Source organism: Manis pentadactyla, chromosome 3 (genome assembly GCF_030020395.1).
Source record: "Manis pentadactyla isolate mManPen7 chromosome 3, mManPen7.hap1, whole genome shotgun sequence".
In the NCBI taxonomy this organism is placed as follows: domain Eukaryota; kingdom Metazoa; phylum Chordata; class Mammalia; order Pholidota; family Manidae; genus Manis; species Manis pentadactyla.
This window is the reverse complement of record NC_080021.1, coordinates 118,742,681-118,760,484: the sequence shown is the minus strand read 5'-3', so window position 1 is coordinate 118,760,484 and position 17,804 is coordinate 118,742,681.

Here is a 17,804-nt window from a genome sequence, read left to right as displayed (position 1 = left end):
TGTGGGTCTGCAGGGTAGTGACCACATCTGTGACTCTAGAGACAATCTTCTTGGCAGGGGCGCCACCAACTCACAGGCTGTCTGGGTGATGGGCATCTCTGAGGGTTATCTAGTTGTGATGCCTTTTATCTCAGCTAGCTGGTTGCATGGGTGCCCCCTTCGGTCTGACTATAGCCCACCATATGAAGTAAGTAAAAAAGACCCTCTCAGGCTTGCCCATTCATAACTAGCTGCCCTGCCTACTTGAGGGCCAGTAACTCAATGGGAAGTTCTCTCCTTCAGTGTCAGAAGGTCTCCAGGATGTTCTGTTGGCTGTTTCCAAAGTCATTCCCAAAAGCCTTCCTTCAGCACTGTAAAAGAGGCCAGATGGGGTACAGCCACAAAGACTTCCTTCTCCCTCCTGCCAACTTTGGGCATCTCTGTAGCCATGAAGGACAAGAATATTCAGTAACTGCCCAAACTGAATGCATCAGTCCCCCAAAGCCATAGGAAAAATTATGTAGGAAATAGCAGATCAAGAACACCCAGTATGAAAACAATGGTCATTTTAAGTGTAAATATCATGACCTTTATGTTAGAAAGGAAACAAATTAGTAGATGTCTGAGCTTCAAAGAAGTTAGTTTGGAATTTAGAAAGAAAGCATGATGAACAAATTTAAGGATTTTAACAAATATTGGCATTTCTATCCAAAACACAAGTTTTGTATTCCACCTAATTTCTCCTTAGAAGATCATAAAATGTCCTAATATGAACATAGTGGAAGCTTGATGAACTCTTGTTTTTGCCTTGTTTGCAAGAAAGCAATAAAGTTGCCTTTTCTTGGCTGTTAATCTAGATTGTTGTCATTACCCATGACATTACATGAACCTACATTATCTTTAATTTTTTTTTTTACAGAGTAATAGTCCTCAGGAAATCTCTTCTTTTCCACTGTTGACTTACTTGATTTCAGTCTCTCCTTTGATATGATCTCAGCAACCAGGGAAAAAGAGTTGAGAAACTCATAGGAGATTGACAGGGGTAAGGGATTCAGTTAGCAGACAGAGGCATGATAAAGCCCTTGTCAATCCACAGAAACTTTTGGTTAAATATTTTAAGTACCATTATCATGCAAAATCTGTCCCAATATAATGCTAGCAATGAAAGATTCCAAAATGTTGGAATCAGCTATGCTTTGGAAGCTTACCTATTATATCTGACTCATGTGTGATAGCTGGTCTACCATATGGAAAGAAGGGTTTTGGCCAAGGTAGCTAAACTGGTTCTCATTAAGACAGCAACATAGACTATGGGACAAATGCTTTAGCATCCTAATATTCACCTTGAAGTCCCAAGGGCAGCCATTCCAGAGGCTTGTCTCACTGCCTGCTGCTCAAGGAATATCATTCATAGAACAAGGTAGGGGCTCATGATGGCAACAGAAGAGAAGATTATTATTAAAAACACTTCAAAAGCTCCAATCCTTTGCAAGATGAGAATGTGAAGCAAGCAAAAGGAGAAAGCTTCATGCCTGTCAGGCAAAAACATTCTGATCAAGAAGGATCATGGAAAGCTTAAAACCAAGGTAAGGCCAGAAAGACCAGGGCCAGTGGCACTATGGATCATGGAAGGAGACGGGAAAATAGGTGAGCAAACACTGCTGGCATGTGGAGCAGGGTAGCTCCATCTTCCCTCTGTTGGGAGCCTCTTACTTTAAAAAGCTCATTTACTTAAAACTTTAAAACATCTGCAGTAAAACTGAGAAAAAGGTCTGCCTGCAAACAAACTACCTTTTCAAGGTCCTGGAGGATGCCAAAGAGTGAGTGGCAGGAGCCTAGAAATCACACTAGGATTAGCATTGGTATGTAGAGGGTGGGACAGTGTTGAAACGGACCCCGGGGTTCGGTGGGAATAGCCGAGAAGTCATGCGGTTGCTCTAATCCACAAATAAGGAAGGACAGAGATTTGTTCAAAATCACACATCTACCAGTAGAACCCGAGTTTTCTGACTCCATCCATTACGTAGCACATACCTCTCAGGACTCAACTTTCCAAGGAATAATGAAGCTGATAGGATTATATAAGTCATAACCCAATTTCTCATTTCTTAGTGAGATCAGAAAGGGAAATGTACAGTCAGGATGTGTGTGACAACAAGATAGGGCAGCTTAGAGGAGCTCAAGGGTAGAGAGCGTTAGTGCTGATGTCCTTCAGGGAAGCAGGGTCTGGGCAGTCTGCAGAGGTGGGCAGAAAGGGCTGAGAATTACTGGTGGTGTGCAGGGGGTGACCATAAAGGTCAGCAAAGTAATGCTGAGAAAGGGATTATCTATTCAACTCAGGTCAAATTCTCTTTGTCTCCCCAGGTTTATGGGGTTCATGCTGTGTAGAAGCACAAAAGACTGTCCCCAAGGAGAGGCAGGGATTCACAGGTCCTGACAGATGTTGATCACAGCAAAGACTGGGTATATTTTTTATTTATGTAAAATATATTTGTCCTGCCAATGGGCTTCAGCCCCGGGCAAGTTCACTATGGATTCAATGTGACCAAAGAAATTGACAGAAAAACGTTCTTTGGGGTGAAAAGGTTTATTACTGGGCTTGTTCTCCCGGCAGTAGGTGGAGCACTAGTACCTCTGCCTCTGCCCAGGGCACTGGGCCGAGCTCTCTATATAGCGCAATAATAGCTTATTGCCTAAAGGTGTGGAAGCAGTAGCCTAGCAACAGGCCAATCACATCATCAGGTGGTTTAAGTTCAGTGAAGATCCTGGCCATAGGAACCCCAACTTCCCCACAATATTCTTCATTTATATTTTCTAAATAAGGTATCCGAGGCACCAAGAAATGACATGCTGGCCCAAATTTACAAAATATATAAATTACAAAGCTAGAAACAAACTAGCAGACTTCCTCTAAATAACCAATTAAACTAGCTTCAATTATGGGGAATGTATTATATATTACTAGCTGGGCCCCTGGATACAAGTATCATAACTATTAGAGCCACTTTTCATCCAAAAAGGTGGAAGAAGGAGATTTACTATCAGTATACAATTCACCTATGGAACCAAGGTCAAGAAAGCCTCAGGCTTCAGCAAGGAACTGGGAGTTGCCATAATTCTCCACATGCCACGCCTGCTTTGCTCTGTACAGTGCTTCATTTTTCTCTGTCTACCTTCTGCCTGCCTCTGCCTGACTGTCCTCACTGCAAGAGGAAGCCACCCAGAGGTCCCAGCACATCCATAAGCAGATTCTGATTGGCAAGTCTGCAGCTTTAATGCCAAACACCTGGAAAAAAGAACATGCTCATTCTGGCTAAGTTTCAGAGCCTAACCTTGGCCTAAATGTATTGACTTATGGAATGCAAAGGTAAGGACATTTGAGAGATTCTAGGCAAAGCAGGCATTTCCTAAATAAAGAATCCAAGGTGCCAAGAAGTGACATGCTGGCCCAAATTTACAAACCATATAAATTGCAAAGCCAAAAATAATCTGATGCCCTCCTGTTCCATCATTCATTCATTCATCTCATGTTGACCTACAGCTTGTCAGCTTAATGCATGTCAGGCCCTTGGCCTGGTGTTGCAAACCAGATAGGATCTCCTCTTTCCTATAGTGTACAGACACGTGGGGGAAAGATCACACAAATAAATAAAATTATGACCCTAATCAGTGCTAAAAAACTAGACAGCAGTAATTCCCGTTTTGCTGTTTGGTGTCACTGGCTGGGTCAAAAGAGTAGGTCCCAGCATTGGCACCGGGAAGAGTTGCATCTAAAATAAACTTTGACAGGAAAGACATCACCATGACGGTGACATTAGGAGGCTCCTGATTTTTCCTCCTCCCGTGGATACACTGAATACACAGCTACGCACAGATCAATTCCCACTAAGAGAAATCCAGAACTAGTTGAATGACTCCTATATGTACAACGGATAACAAAGAAAATGCATCAAAACAGGCAGGAATGGCTGAGACACATTCTTACCATAAATAGCAACCCCGGCATGTGACCTACAGTCTGCAGGGAACCCCCAACTTCTAGCTTCTCCCTGAAGACCAAAGGATTTGGACCACACATATAGCACTCCATCTTTTAAGGTTGACAACCAAGGGACAGACCGCCCCCAAAAGGAGAGCTCCCAGAGCAGCAGGACTTGCACTCATGAATCCACAGTACAGCAGCCAAGGACAAAGTTGTCAAGCAGTGTGGGAGCACTCCCCTTGACTCTCCCCCAGGCCCAGCACAGAGGAAACAGGACCAAAGCACCCATCTCTCAGCTTCTCCCCGGAAGGGGTTTGACAGCACACTTTTCAAGGTGCTGCTTCAGGATCCATCTTCTAATCAGCCTGCACCGAGGTCTCACTGGGAGCCTCCCATAGCCCAAAAGAGCTGGTGGGCACTTCCCCTGCATTCTCTCTCCGGACCCCTCCAACAATAAAACCAAGCCTCCAGATCCTCCTTGAAAGAAGCATCCCCACACTTCTAGTTCCCCAGCTTTTGCAGCTGCCACCAGAGAGGTGGGCTCTGAAATCATGAGCTATGTGAGGCTCGTCATTCACAGGACCACATAAACAAATAGAAGCAGTTTTCAAGTGGGGGTGAAAAGCACTTGCTGCGGTACTGCCCCCAGCCTCAGAGTGAATACAAAACAGAAATAGAAATAAAGAAAACAATCCCACTTACAAAAGCATCACAAGAATAAAATACTGAGGGATAAATTTAACCAAGGAGATCAAAGACTGGCACACTGAAAACTATAAAACACTACTGATAGCGATTGAAAAGACACAAGTAAACAGCTTCTGCTCATGAATTAGAAGAATTAATATTGCTAAAATGCCCACACTACCCAAAGTGATCTATAATCCAATATAATCCCTATCAAAATTCTAATGGTATTGTCCACAGATACAGAAAAAATAATCCTAAAATTTGTGTGGAACCACAAAAGACTCCAAATAGCCAAAGCAATCTTGAGAAAAAGAACACAGTTGAAGTCATCATACGTCCTGATTTCAAACTATACAAAGCTATACTAGCAAGAACATATATATTGTATTGGTATAAAACATACACAGAAATCAATGGAGCAGAACAGAGCTTAGAAATAAACCCCTGCCTATGAATCACTTAATTTTCAGCAAGGGAACCAACCAAGAACACACAGTAGGGAAAGGATAGTCTCTTCAATAAGTGGTGCTGGGAACACTGGACACCCACATGCAAAAGAATGAAACTGGGCCCCTGTCTTATACCATACACAAAAATCGACTCAAAATGGATTAAAAATGAATGTAAGACCTGAAAACCTTGAAGGTAAGCTCTTAACACTGGTCTTGGCAACGATTTTTTTTTTTATTTGACACCAAAAACGAAGGCAACAACAACAAAAAAATAGGATGGCATCAAACATAAAACTTTCCACACAGCAAAATGAAAAGGCAGCCTATGAGATGGGAGAAAATATTTGCAAATGACATATCCAAAATATATGTATAACTCAACAGCATACAAAAGACCCAGTTTAAAAAAGGGCAAAGGACTTGAATAGACATTTTTTCCAAAGAAGACACACAAATGGCCAATAGGTACATGAAAAATCACTAATTATTAGGGAAATGTATATCAAAGCCATAGTGAGATAACACCTCTCACCTGTTAGAATGTTATTATCAAAAAAACAAGAGAAAACAAGTGTTGGTAAAGATGTGGAGCAAAGGGAACCCTTGTGCACCATTGGGAATGTAAACTAGTGCAGCTGCTGTAGAAAACTGGATGGAGTTTCCTCAAAAAATTAAGAAAAGAACTACCATATGATCCAGCAATTCCACTTCTGGGTATATATCCAAAGGAAACAAAATCATTACCTTGAAAAGATATCTGTGCTCCCATGTTTACTGCAGAATTATTTACAATACCCAAGGTAGAGAAACAACCTAAGTGTCTCTCAATGGATGAATGGATAAATAAAATGTGCAATACATATACAGTGGAACATTATTCAGCCTTGGGAAAGAAGGAAATCTTGCCATTTATGAGAGTATGGATGAACCTAAGTAACATTATGGTAAGTGAAATAAGCCAGACAGAGGAAAACAGATAATGCATGGTATCACTTATATGTGGAATCTAAAAAAATGTCTTACTCATAGAAACAGTAGAATAGTGGTCAACAGGTGCTGGGGTGAGGGAAATAAGGAGAGATTGGTAAAAAGGTACCGGCTTCCAATTATAAGATGAATACAGTCTGAGTATCTAATGCATAGCATTAGTTCATAACACTGTATTGTATAACTGAAATTTGCTGAGAAAGTAGAACTTAACCGTTTTCACCAAAAAAATAAGAAAAAGGCAAGTATGTGAGGTGATGGATGTGTAACATTAATTTTGTGTTAATACCTTTTATAATGTATACACACTTCAAATGATCACTTTGTATTCTTTAAATATACAATATTTAATTTTATTTGTAATACAATAAACTCTGATACTTTATAATTCTGTCAATCACTACAGCCTATGTAGATATGGTTTGCCATATTAGAGTTTTGGAAAGTGGATTAGAAGACCCATACCTGTGGCTCAGTCCTCACACTAATTGGTTGCTTAACACCAAACTGCATTTTGTCTGTTGATCTTTATTTTGTTTAGTTGGCATTAGCTGAACATTTGGAGATAATTAAAATATTTTGTCAACTCAAAATACACTGTCTTATCCAAAGATTCTGATTGCCTTAGGTATTTCTTTTTCAGGTATTTGTGACTCCTCCACTAAGATGTTGTCATCAAAAATGTAAAAGCGTAAAAGCCTATGAAAAATTAAATGACTAGTTTGGCTAAGGCTTTCAGATGGCATAATAGCGTTTCATGTCTTCACTTCTCTTGTATGTATAGTATTATACTTTGGATACTTTTTTTCTTTCTTTACTTTTCTTTTCTCCTTGACTAAAACCAAGTCAATTTTAAAGTGTTCAGCTGCCTTTCTTCTTGAGGAAGTACTCTTGCTTTTCATGTGGCACTGTTCTCTCCTATTACAATGTGGCAGGTTCCTTCTCTAAACAAATAGCATTCCTAATCTTTTCTTCCATTCCCTGAAACACAAACTGAGTTGGAAAAAAAATAACTCCAAAATAGCAGCCTTCTATTTTTGCAGTTTTATATGATTATAACATGCTAGAAATGTCACTATAATTATAGTAACAAATTATTTCTCAATCCTCACAAGTGACACTATTTATAGAAGTTGGAAAAGTACATAGAGGATGAATCCACCCTGGCACAAAACCTGCCAATGGCTGGGCTGGAACCTCAGCTGGGACCACCAGGCCAGGTGATTAGATGTGTCCTGTGAAAGCAAGAGGTTCAATTTGTCTCCATTCAAACGCAGAACATGAGAAATGGAATAAATAAAAGAGGACATTTAAATGATTATAGCTTGGCACTCACTCTGCATTCTTAGTGTGTTAGGTACTATTTTTAAAAATTATGTTGCTGCTTAACTCTCTTTCAAGACTTAAAACTGATTGTTCTATCAGAGAGAACTCAGGTTCAGAAGAGGTGAAAGACAAGAAAGAGATGTTGATGTGGGTGCGTGGGTGGGGGAAAGGATATCCACATATGCCTTATCTGCTATCGCTTATAAAGCTGGAAAAATTACAAATAGTTATTATGTTCCAGGCTTACTTTCTTCATTCCACCATGTGCAGGAAAAAGAATGGGCCGGAACTGCTTGTTTGTATTGGTTTTTCCCTTTTTATTTTTAGTTTCTTCCGTTTTATGGGTTTTATATAGTTTGGCTTAACAAAGCTGTAAATTAGGAGATGAAATAAATTTCACAGTGGCTCTTTAACCTGTGCTGTTAAGATGTATTCACAGAAACTTCAGCTGAGCTCAGAGAATTGACTTGGGGTTGAGAGAGGCGGAGGAAATCATTTAGCCAAAAGTAATTCTTCAGTAAATCACAATTTGGCCCAAATAGCTGTGTTGTTGCCTATTGGTTAATGCAGCTCTCACCCAGAGTCACTGAGTAGGGGTGACAGTGTTGTCATTCTGAGGGCAATGGGTAAGCAGCTTCCCATCTCTACCCCAAAACCTGACCATGCCTCTCTGGGATGCCTCCTAGGGAAGTGTAAGCAGCAGCTGCAGAAACTGATAATGGCAACCCTATGTCTGACCTTTGCTAACAAAGAAGATGCCCTGATTTTCCTAACCTCACTGTGAATGTCTGCCTTTGTGTCATTAAATGTTCACTAACCATATTTAGATACCATTGAAGATTGCTTTTTTTTTTTCTATCTGTATTTCTCTGGTGTGCCTAATTGCCTCAAGTATGTAAGGGTAAACTTGTCATTAGTGGTCTGGACACATACATGCAGAGTGATGCTTAACGCAAGGCACAAAAGTTGAACTTCAGTGAGCACTGCATGGCACCCAGAAAGCAATCTGGGAACACACCTTATTATTATTATTATTATTTTTTTTTAAATAATTATTTTTTATTGAAGGGTAGTTGACACACAGTATTACATTACATGAGTTTCAAGTGTACAACACAGAACACACCTTATTATTAAGTGACAAGGCTCAGAAAGTTACCTCCAAAGCAGAGGAAAAAGATACCCGGATTTAATTACTGGTTGCCTATTCTGACCCATGCGAAGAACCAACCTAGGGAGGAAAAATAATAACACCAAAAAACACCCAAATCCAATAACATGTGTGCAGCAGAGACTGTAGCTGCAGCTCCATTTGGGATGAGCAAACATGTGTTAATCATTAGAGTTTGAAACTGATCCCAGAAAATGTTGCATTATAGCTACAGACATGAGAAATGAATCTTCACACAGACAAATAGCTACAAATGCTTATATGGTGACAAAATTACCCTTCCTAGTGTGGTGCTCAGGACGGGCAGGGGAGGACAACATGGTGTCATGGGTGACATTTAAGGAAGAAGGAGATGTATTTTCTTCAGAAGCAGCAGTATGTTCCCTGGCAGACAACCTCCTGGCTTTGTATGAGAGCTCCAGATGGGTGCTGAGAGCAAGATACTAACACAGCAACACCAACCTAGTTGGACAGCTACCTGACAGCATTGGAAGAAATCTGCAGAAAGGGTCCCTTTATTAAGCTAATAGTACACCGGCTTAGGTGGTTAACTGATGCCAAGGGCTGGGGATAATTTTACAAAAAGGAAAAAATTTAGCTGCCATGGAAACCTGGACAACGACAGATCTTCTGGATGTGACAGGATTCCAGGCTGAATTACACAAAGTCACCATAAGCCCAGAAAACAAAGTGGATTTAATTAGTTGTTAAGTCTGCACCACGGGAAGAAAGGCAACACTTGTCCTTTATTCTTTCCAAACTAACAGCGCGTCCCTGGGATGAGTGAGTGTTCCTAGAAGAGGAGCATTTTTAGCTAAGCGCATGATTGCAAGATGATGCTGCATGTGGGAAATCCCCAGATTTAAATTCCCTCAAAATTTCAGATCCAAATTAACGATCACTACTCACAGGATGCACAGAGAACAGGCTTCATTATATGTCATTTCTAAACGTGGAGCCTTCAACAGTCCCTATAGCCACACATTGTCAAGATTACCACTTTCTAAATTTAAGTCCATTAAGATAACTTTAGCACAAGAACCCTCTTCATCTTATTAATCAAAATGTATTTGGTAAGTACATATGGCATTGTAGTGAATATTAAATAAAGCAACTTTCAGTGGAGCAGATTCCATGAATTCGGATTTTACTATCCAAAAGAAGACCCATGTTGTCACACCTGGATCTGCGGAGAGCTATTGAAGGTGCTGAAAGTGCCAGCATGGGGCATGTACGGGCTGTGCACAGGTCATTTGCTTTCCTATTATCTTCATTCCCTTGGTGTCTGGCTGCATTCTGTAGACTATTATTGTTATCCTATTATTTGATATTGTTACCATTAACAGCAATTACTATTTCTATTTCAGTCACTGTCACTATTACTGACATTATCACTGTCACTGTCACTGTCACTACCATTATCACTAATAATGTCACTATGACCATCACTCTTACTATCACTATCACTATTAGTATCACTATGACAGTTGCTATCACTGTCACTATCACTATTAGTGTCACTATCACTGTTACTGTGACAATCACTGTCAGTATCACTATCATAACTGCTTTTTAAGATTTTCTCCTTTGACTTCCCTAACCCCAGCTTGGACTGCTCTTCACTGAGTCTCCATATCTGCCTCCCTCATGCTAGTGTAGACCCCTTAGCTCCCTTTCTCCATTTTACCTACCATTTGACATTTATGTTTCCCAATCTCTTCATGTATCTAAAGTTGAACTCCCCTCCCCCTCTTCCTTTACTTCCCGAGCTTTCTATCCGTGTTGCCATTATTCTTCAAGAGCTTCCAAGCTTGGAACTTCATCACAGATTGTCTTTATGTCCCATATCTAATCAGTCAGCAAGTCCTGTTTGCTTGACCCTATCCACATATCTCACACTTGGCAACATCAAGCCAGACATAGCTCTGTAAACTGAGTCCAGCCTGCATGCCTTGGAAAATAAGCTTTATTCAAATCCATTAGGTAATGAGTGGTGGAAACTCAAAATAGTTCTCAGTAAAGGGACACTGATTATAAAGATTCAGACAAACCTCTTGGAAACCGAGGCAGGAAACAAAGCCCAGCTGGCAGGCCAGGAGCTGAGGGTAGAAAGAGTGCCAGAAACCAAGGCGGGTTTCTCTTCAGCCAAGAGGCACTTCATGCCCTCGGTTGCTCAAAGGCCAATGCTCTTCATTTAATCAACATGCAAATGACCACCAGCTATCAAGACCTACCAGCTCTACTTTCTGTCACTACCTGGCAACAAATTGGAAGGAAAGAAGAGATTGGACCAACTTACCACTTAACCAGACCACACATGTGTTTTTGGCTGCTGGACTGCTGTGGGCAGGCTGCCTTTGTGTCAGTCCCTCAGACAACCATCCCCGGCTCAGCGGTGAGACGGGTAAACACTGCTGTTCTGAGAGACTGCGGGTGTGGTATGCTCTCTAGAAGGGACCACAGCAAAGACAGGCCAAGAAACAATTCTTTCGGAAGTGCTTTTTCCTAGAAGACCCCTTTCCCACCCACCCACTCAAGGTACACCTCCTCCCTATTCTTTGAAACCTAGGAAAGGTCATTCCTTTGTTCCCCATTTCATGTATTTGCTCAGAGTCCCAAGCAGAAGCAATCACACCCTGCTCTGTGCTCTTACCCTTTCTTGAGCTCATATCTGCTACTGCACATAAATCACCAACCTGTAATTATTCACATGCATGATTTGATCCCCTGCTGGACAAGGCATCTCTTAAGGATGGGTTGTGAATTTTATTCATTGCAGTGTTCCCTACGTGGAACACAGCATCTGGTAGTAAGTGCTCAACAAATGTTTTGTTGACTGAATTGTTTTTAATATGCTAATTAATTAATTAGTATTTATGAATGGTGTCTCCCATGTCTTCCCCTAGCTTTAGAGAATTAACTGTATGCAACTGAAAGGGCAGAAGTTGCAGTTAGAAAAAGTAAATTAGAAGCATCTATAGAAATAGAAATATAGTCCTTAGAGGGAAAAAAAAAAAAGGAGAGAAGATATATAATTAACATCATTTACCTGAATTAAAAATATACGCACACAAAATAATAAACTCATGTTAAGAAAGGGGCCTTGCACAGGTAGAAGACAATAATGTGCCTTAAATTGCCGAGAATGATTAACTCAACCATCTGCTTTGACTTCAAAATAAAGAATACCAAATGATACGAACTTTATCATTGTAAAGGTTTGGGTTCCTGTCTCAGCCCTTGTTTGTTGGTGAACTGATACTGGGAAAGTTACTTAAATCTCCTTGCACCTTAATTTCTTTCCCTATTTATAAAATTGAGATATCATTATCAACTTGACAGTGTTGCCTTAAATAAAGTTAGAAAATGTATCAGAACACATGTCACATAGTGACTCACAACGTGTTCACATAAACGGATTCCCTCCACAGTCTCCCTGACTGCATTTGCCTGTGGGCGCTTCCAGTTCAAATTTTCCCACTACTAAATCTGTCTTTCAAAGGCATCATGTTCCTGCTCAAGACTTTCGTATTATTTCCTACTTTCTATATTATCTATTCCCAATTTATTGGGAAATGGGTGGATGGTGGTGGAAAGGTACAGGTGTTGAAAATGATGTTTTAAATCTTATCTGGGAGTTTAATGCAGAGGGGGAAGAGGAACTCAACTCTGTAAAATGAGGAGTGGTCTCAGTTATCCCCAGGAGACCTACCAGTCAATGCTGAGCAATTCAAGGCCATTCTTACCAACTTCCTTTCATAAACATTTAGCTACAGGTAAACTGACTTTGTAGGAGTCTTGACATTCCCTAGATTTAGGAATTTACTGAAGATATTTCATGCTTAGAATGTCTTGTCCTTTGTCCCCTATTTCAACATTAGCCATACTTCAGGCACCAGCTAAAACTCCAGCTTCTGTAAAGAACTTCCCTAAACCACTTTAATTTTTGAGTAATTTCTCCTTTCAAGATGGTTACACTTACTTGACATTATATATAACATTCTCATAAATTTAAGTCATCTACTTAATCTGAATTATATCTACATTGAGTTCATATTTTTATTTTTATGGTATCTTTGGTTGTGTCTAGAAAGTGATTTATACATAGTAAACCCTCAAAAACCATTATTTAATGAAGAAGCCATTTTGATAGTTTTCCATTATGTCATTTTCAGGTGAAGTAATTGAAGACTAAAATCTCAACTTATTCAATCAGTGAGAAAAGGGTGAGCAGAGGAAATAACAACCATATCTGTGAGTCAATGAATAACTTTGTTCTTTCAAAGTTTGAGTTTCCCTCTTTTTCCTAATCCACACAAGGTTGGGGGGATATTATCTTGGAATAAGTTACAACCATAATTGATTAGAACTTTGTTCAGTTGAAACCTTACATGGAAACCCACTCAATAACTTAGAGAAAATACATAGTTGCTGTAAATAAAGTTGGGGAGGAACTGAGACCCCCCACCTTCTTATCCTTGCTCCATTCACTAGACTCTTGGAAGCTGAGTTTGAAGAGCCCAGGATAAAACCACCCCTAAGTCCCTCAGATACTTTATAGTTGCTGACTTCATGAATGCAGGAAACGGAACACCTCTCGCTTCTGCCATACCACCCTTCCATTAGGCTGGCTTTCAGGCAGGTCAAATTACTTACTATGCTGTTCAAAGTGGTGGGAGCTTTACTACCTTACCAAGGTTCTAGGGAGATGAAATAATATAGGCAGAAGTGTGTGCCAGCAATAAATATTAGCATAAAAGCATAGTGATATCATTCATATTTAGGTGATCATTGTTTTTACTATTTTTATTATTACTTTGCAATACCACTTAGAGAACATTATATTAACTTTACTTACAGATGAGGAAATAAGGGCTTAAGAGACTAACCAAGTTCTACAAATCAGGCAAATCATAAATAACAGAACCTGATTCCAATTGCACACTTTCCTTGCCCCCAAATCCGTGTTTTCACAGGGCCATGCTGCTCCCAGCTGAATTAAGGAAGTCTACCTGAAAGAAAAGATGATTTTTGAAAAATACATTTAAAATAAAACAACTTACAATGTCCTCCATAATGACAACCCTGACTAATGTCTCTGAAGAGCTCAGAGTCAATCTTGATTGACCCTCAGGACCACCCTGAGGCTGGAAAGTGTTGGGGGTGACAAGGTAAAAGCCTTTCAGAGGGAAGCACAGGCCATCAGTGGAATTCTGCAAAACCCAGGGACAACAGCTTCGGCATGAGGAAACTCCATCCCCAGGGCTACTCTCCAATAATGATCCCAACTGCTCATCATCTCCCATCACTCTTGGGAATGGCTTGATATTATTTCTAAATCTGGTTTCTAGGCACTCCCAGGCACATCCTATTAAACCTGATGTTTGCTTCACCACTACCCCTCATAGTACAGGTAAGTCCTGCACACATTCACATGCTTTGCGGTGTCAAACCTGTGTACTTGACTTGCCTCTGCCAGCTCAGGGCCCATCAGTCATGACAGGTAGGCACTGATGCTGCCTACAGATGAGGTGACTTGCCCAGGATCATGCAGACAAATAAAAATTCCACATCCTACCTGCAAATCTAGTTGTCCACCACATGGCTTTTGGGCAAAATACTAAAAGCTAGCCTGCGAATTACTATATTGTCATCTGATACTATTAGTGACATATGGGCTGAGTGACCTACAGCATTTTCCTCCTCAGGAAGCCATCTAATTCTCATATAATTAAACACTGAAAATGCTGTGGCCTTGCAGTCAACATGGACTGTGATGGAAATAGAGCATGTTTGGTTTTAAGAAATCTCTACATGAGGGGCGAAAGAAAGCAGCTATAGTGGTATATTCATTTGTTTGACAGCAGTTCCTTCTCTTTTGCAAGTTCCTTTTAAAATAATTAATCAGGCCCAAAGAATGGGCCTTTCTTTTCTCTTTCCTGCCGTCTTTTCTTTCCCTCCCCTACCTGGGATCCCAAAGACATCTAGGCAGAAAGAGATCCCCAGAGATATAGCAGGGTCTGTGCTTTAGGGAAGGTCTTTAAACATGCCCCTCATAGGGTACCTCACAGTTCAGTAACTTTACTTCCAGAAGTGCTGGCAATAATTCATATCCAGGGCACAGAGTCCAAAACCTCTACTTACCACTTCTGCTCTACTATAAATATTTCTCTTCTTTCTAATGCTTCGTTCTTGCCCTCAATACTTCAAAAAAGGACGTGTTTTCAACATAACTCACAAAAGCCATTTGCAATTGTTGTATTATTAGCACAAACTAAATAACTAAGTTTTAGTTCAACAAAACTTGAATCTCATGTCATTAGGTTATTTCCACTTAGAATTTCTATTAGTTACTCTGATTTAGTCTGAAACAAGTATACTTACAATTCACCAAATTTTAAACCTCACATTTCAATTTAAGAGGAGAAACCAGGAATAAAGAAAGAAAACTGTTATAATTCTATACCTCTAAAAATGTTCAACTCTACTTTTTTCTTAAAAAAAAGTTTGGTTTTCATTTCATTCAAATTAACTTAGGCACTGCAAATAAATTTCAGGATATAGACAGAAGGTCTGTGAAGTATAAACTGTAGGTGTTTTCCAAACTATTTTGTATGAAGAATTTGCTAGATCACAAAAACTTAATTCACTAAAACTCAGTTCTTCTGAAAAAATAAAGTAAGTTGTCTTAAAGAATCATATTCATCCACTTTAATAATTTATACGAAGTACCTAGGATGTGCCAAGCATTGCACTTAGCACCATGGAAGACATGGAGTTATAAAATCTATCTGTATAATATTCTCTGACATTAATAGGTTCATAATCTAGAAGTTTGTGGGAGTTATTTAAAAATGAGAAAGACAGAAAGATATATCTGGAAATGTTGGGAAATCCAGTTTTTGTAAACACTGTATATGTTGAACCTCCCCTGCCCCATTTTGGTTGCATATACTTTATTTATAAAACAAATATTTGCCCACTGTTTAAGCATAAGTGAAAAATACAATGATGGGTAATCCATAATCTCTGCCCTTGAGGAGTTTACCACCTCATAATCATTTTGATAACTAGGTGGGTTTTTTTTTAAATGAGAGATCTCTCTGTCCTCCCCAAGCAAGAATGGATAGCTCTGAACAGAAGAACTAGGGAGACAAGAGTAGCAGGTAATATCTGGGTTGGATTTTATAGAATGAAGATGATGTTGAAAAGATTGGTAATTGACTTGAGAGACAAATGCAACATAGAAGAAAAATAGGCTGCAGGGAGCCAATTCTAGTCCTGGGCCAGGAATTGTCTGTGGCTTGGACAGATGGTCCCAACTGAGCTGTTTGTCTTGAGAGGCTACATACGTATCTATACTTGATGCCTGCATGCTTTTATCCATTAGAAACTGGCACCCCTCCCTGGCTATAATAAGTGAACCCCAAAAGGGATTCTGAGATGGAAGACTAAGTCTCAGAAGCAAGAATTGCAGGATGCACACCCATCCTGCCCCCACCAGGAACAGAGCCCAGCAGGCTATCCCCCCCATCTCAGCATCAACAGGCACAGCTAGGCCACAGAAAGGGTTACATCACTGTCCACAGGAACTGTAACAACCAATTTAGACCCTTAATGACTGTCACCCAGCACTTTTTCCCTGTGCAGAATAGGGTGGAATAACAAGCACCTCAGAGGTGAGGTAAGTGAGAAATTGAAATTGTAAACTTGGACTATAAGGCTGCACCTTAGTGTAACATTTAAACTTTGGCACTAGAGATTGTCTAGCTTTTCATAATAGAAAAATAGGTTACAAGTGACCCTCTTAAAACTATGGACCAAAAACTTTTTCATGAATTGGCAGATTTGAAATTAATTTCTATGACAAAATACTCTCCTAAAAACCCATGATCCACTTAGAAAAGAATCTCATAGAACTGTAGAAAATCACTGCCCTTCACTAATCTCCCAATGTCACCCTTGACAATATCTGCCTGCAGAAGAATATGGGCTATTCATATTTCTTAAATAATTTATAAATGGGGTTCTTTGCTTGTATCCAAGAGACAGGACAAGGTAATTTGAACCAAAAAAGCAAAAAACAAAAAAACCCCAAACAAATGTGAATTTGAGCTAGGAAAGACATGAGGGAATCTAGCCATTCAAAGCAGAAAAATAATGATGCATAAGAGTCTCCTTTTATCCCTCCCTTTGCTCAAAAATTTGACCTTCTGGAATGATCTGTTCATTCTTTCACTTCTCAAACTCCACATTCTCTGTTACCAGTTTTCACCAGTTTTCCTTAATGTCCTCTTCTCTTTTGTTATAACCAAACATGGAATTACAAAAATAGTCATTTTGCAAAAGAAATAAAACTTACAAGGTACCTACAAAAACCCCCAACATTTTATATATTGTAAGTCAGAGGCATGAGAAATTTATTGTCTTGACTGATGTCATACAGTGAACACATCAGAAAATCAGGGATTCAGCATCTAGAAAGATTGTAGTCAGACATTGACTCTGGGACAGAATCATAATGAAATAATTGGCTTGGAGCTTAGCTCCAAACCTGACATACAGTAAAATAGCTAATAAAATTCATCATCGCTAAATTTCTGTCCTTAAAGTTGTCAGAGTGATAAGTGTTACAGAGAAAATAAAATAAGGTTGGGGCAGAAGAATACTAGGCAAAGAGTGGCAACTGACTTCATGGAGGGGATGCCTGTGCCACCTTGCTGGGGCCCTCTTAGCCTGACTCTGCATTCAGACCACTTTGACTTTACAGTTTTCACTTCCTCTGCTTCTCCAAACACTAAACTTTCAGTACCCATTAACATAAAAAATATCAGCCATGTACCCAATAAAGAGAGAGGTGAATGCCGTGCATATAAAAATTTAGCAGACAGCATAAAACATAGCCTAACTTTTGTCTAATATATACAAAAAATGAATGGTTTCCAGCTTCAAAAAGAAAACCCAAAAGGTACAGAACAGCTAAGATTTTTTGAAGGCTCTTTACGCTCTGCTCATTGACTGTTCATTTGTCTCAAGACAGTTGCAGGAAGGTGAAATAAATGGAAATGAGCAGTGGTCCCTAAAACTATTCAAATCAACTCCTTCTCCAAATGCCTCTGCCAGTGCCTCCTTGACCTACTCTTATTTCCTGAGGGTTCATCAAGTCTGATCTTCCACATACTAAAACAAAGGAATTAGATTCAGAATGTTCAAACAA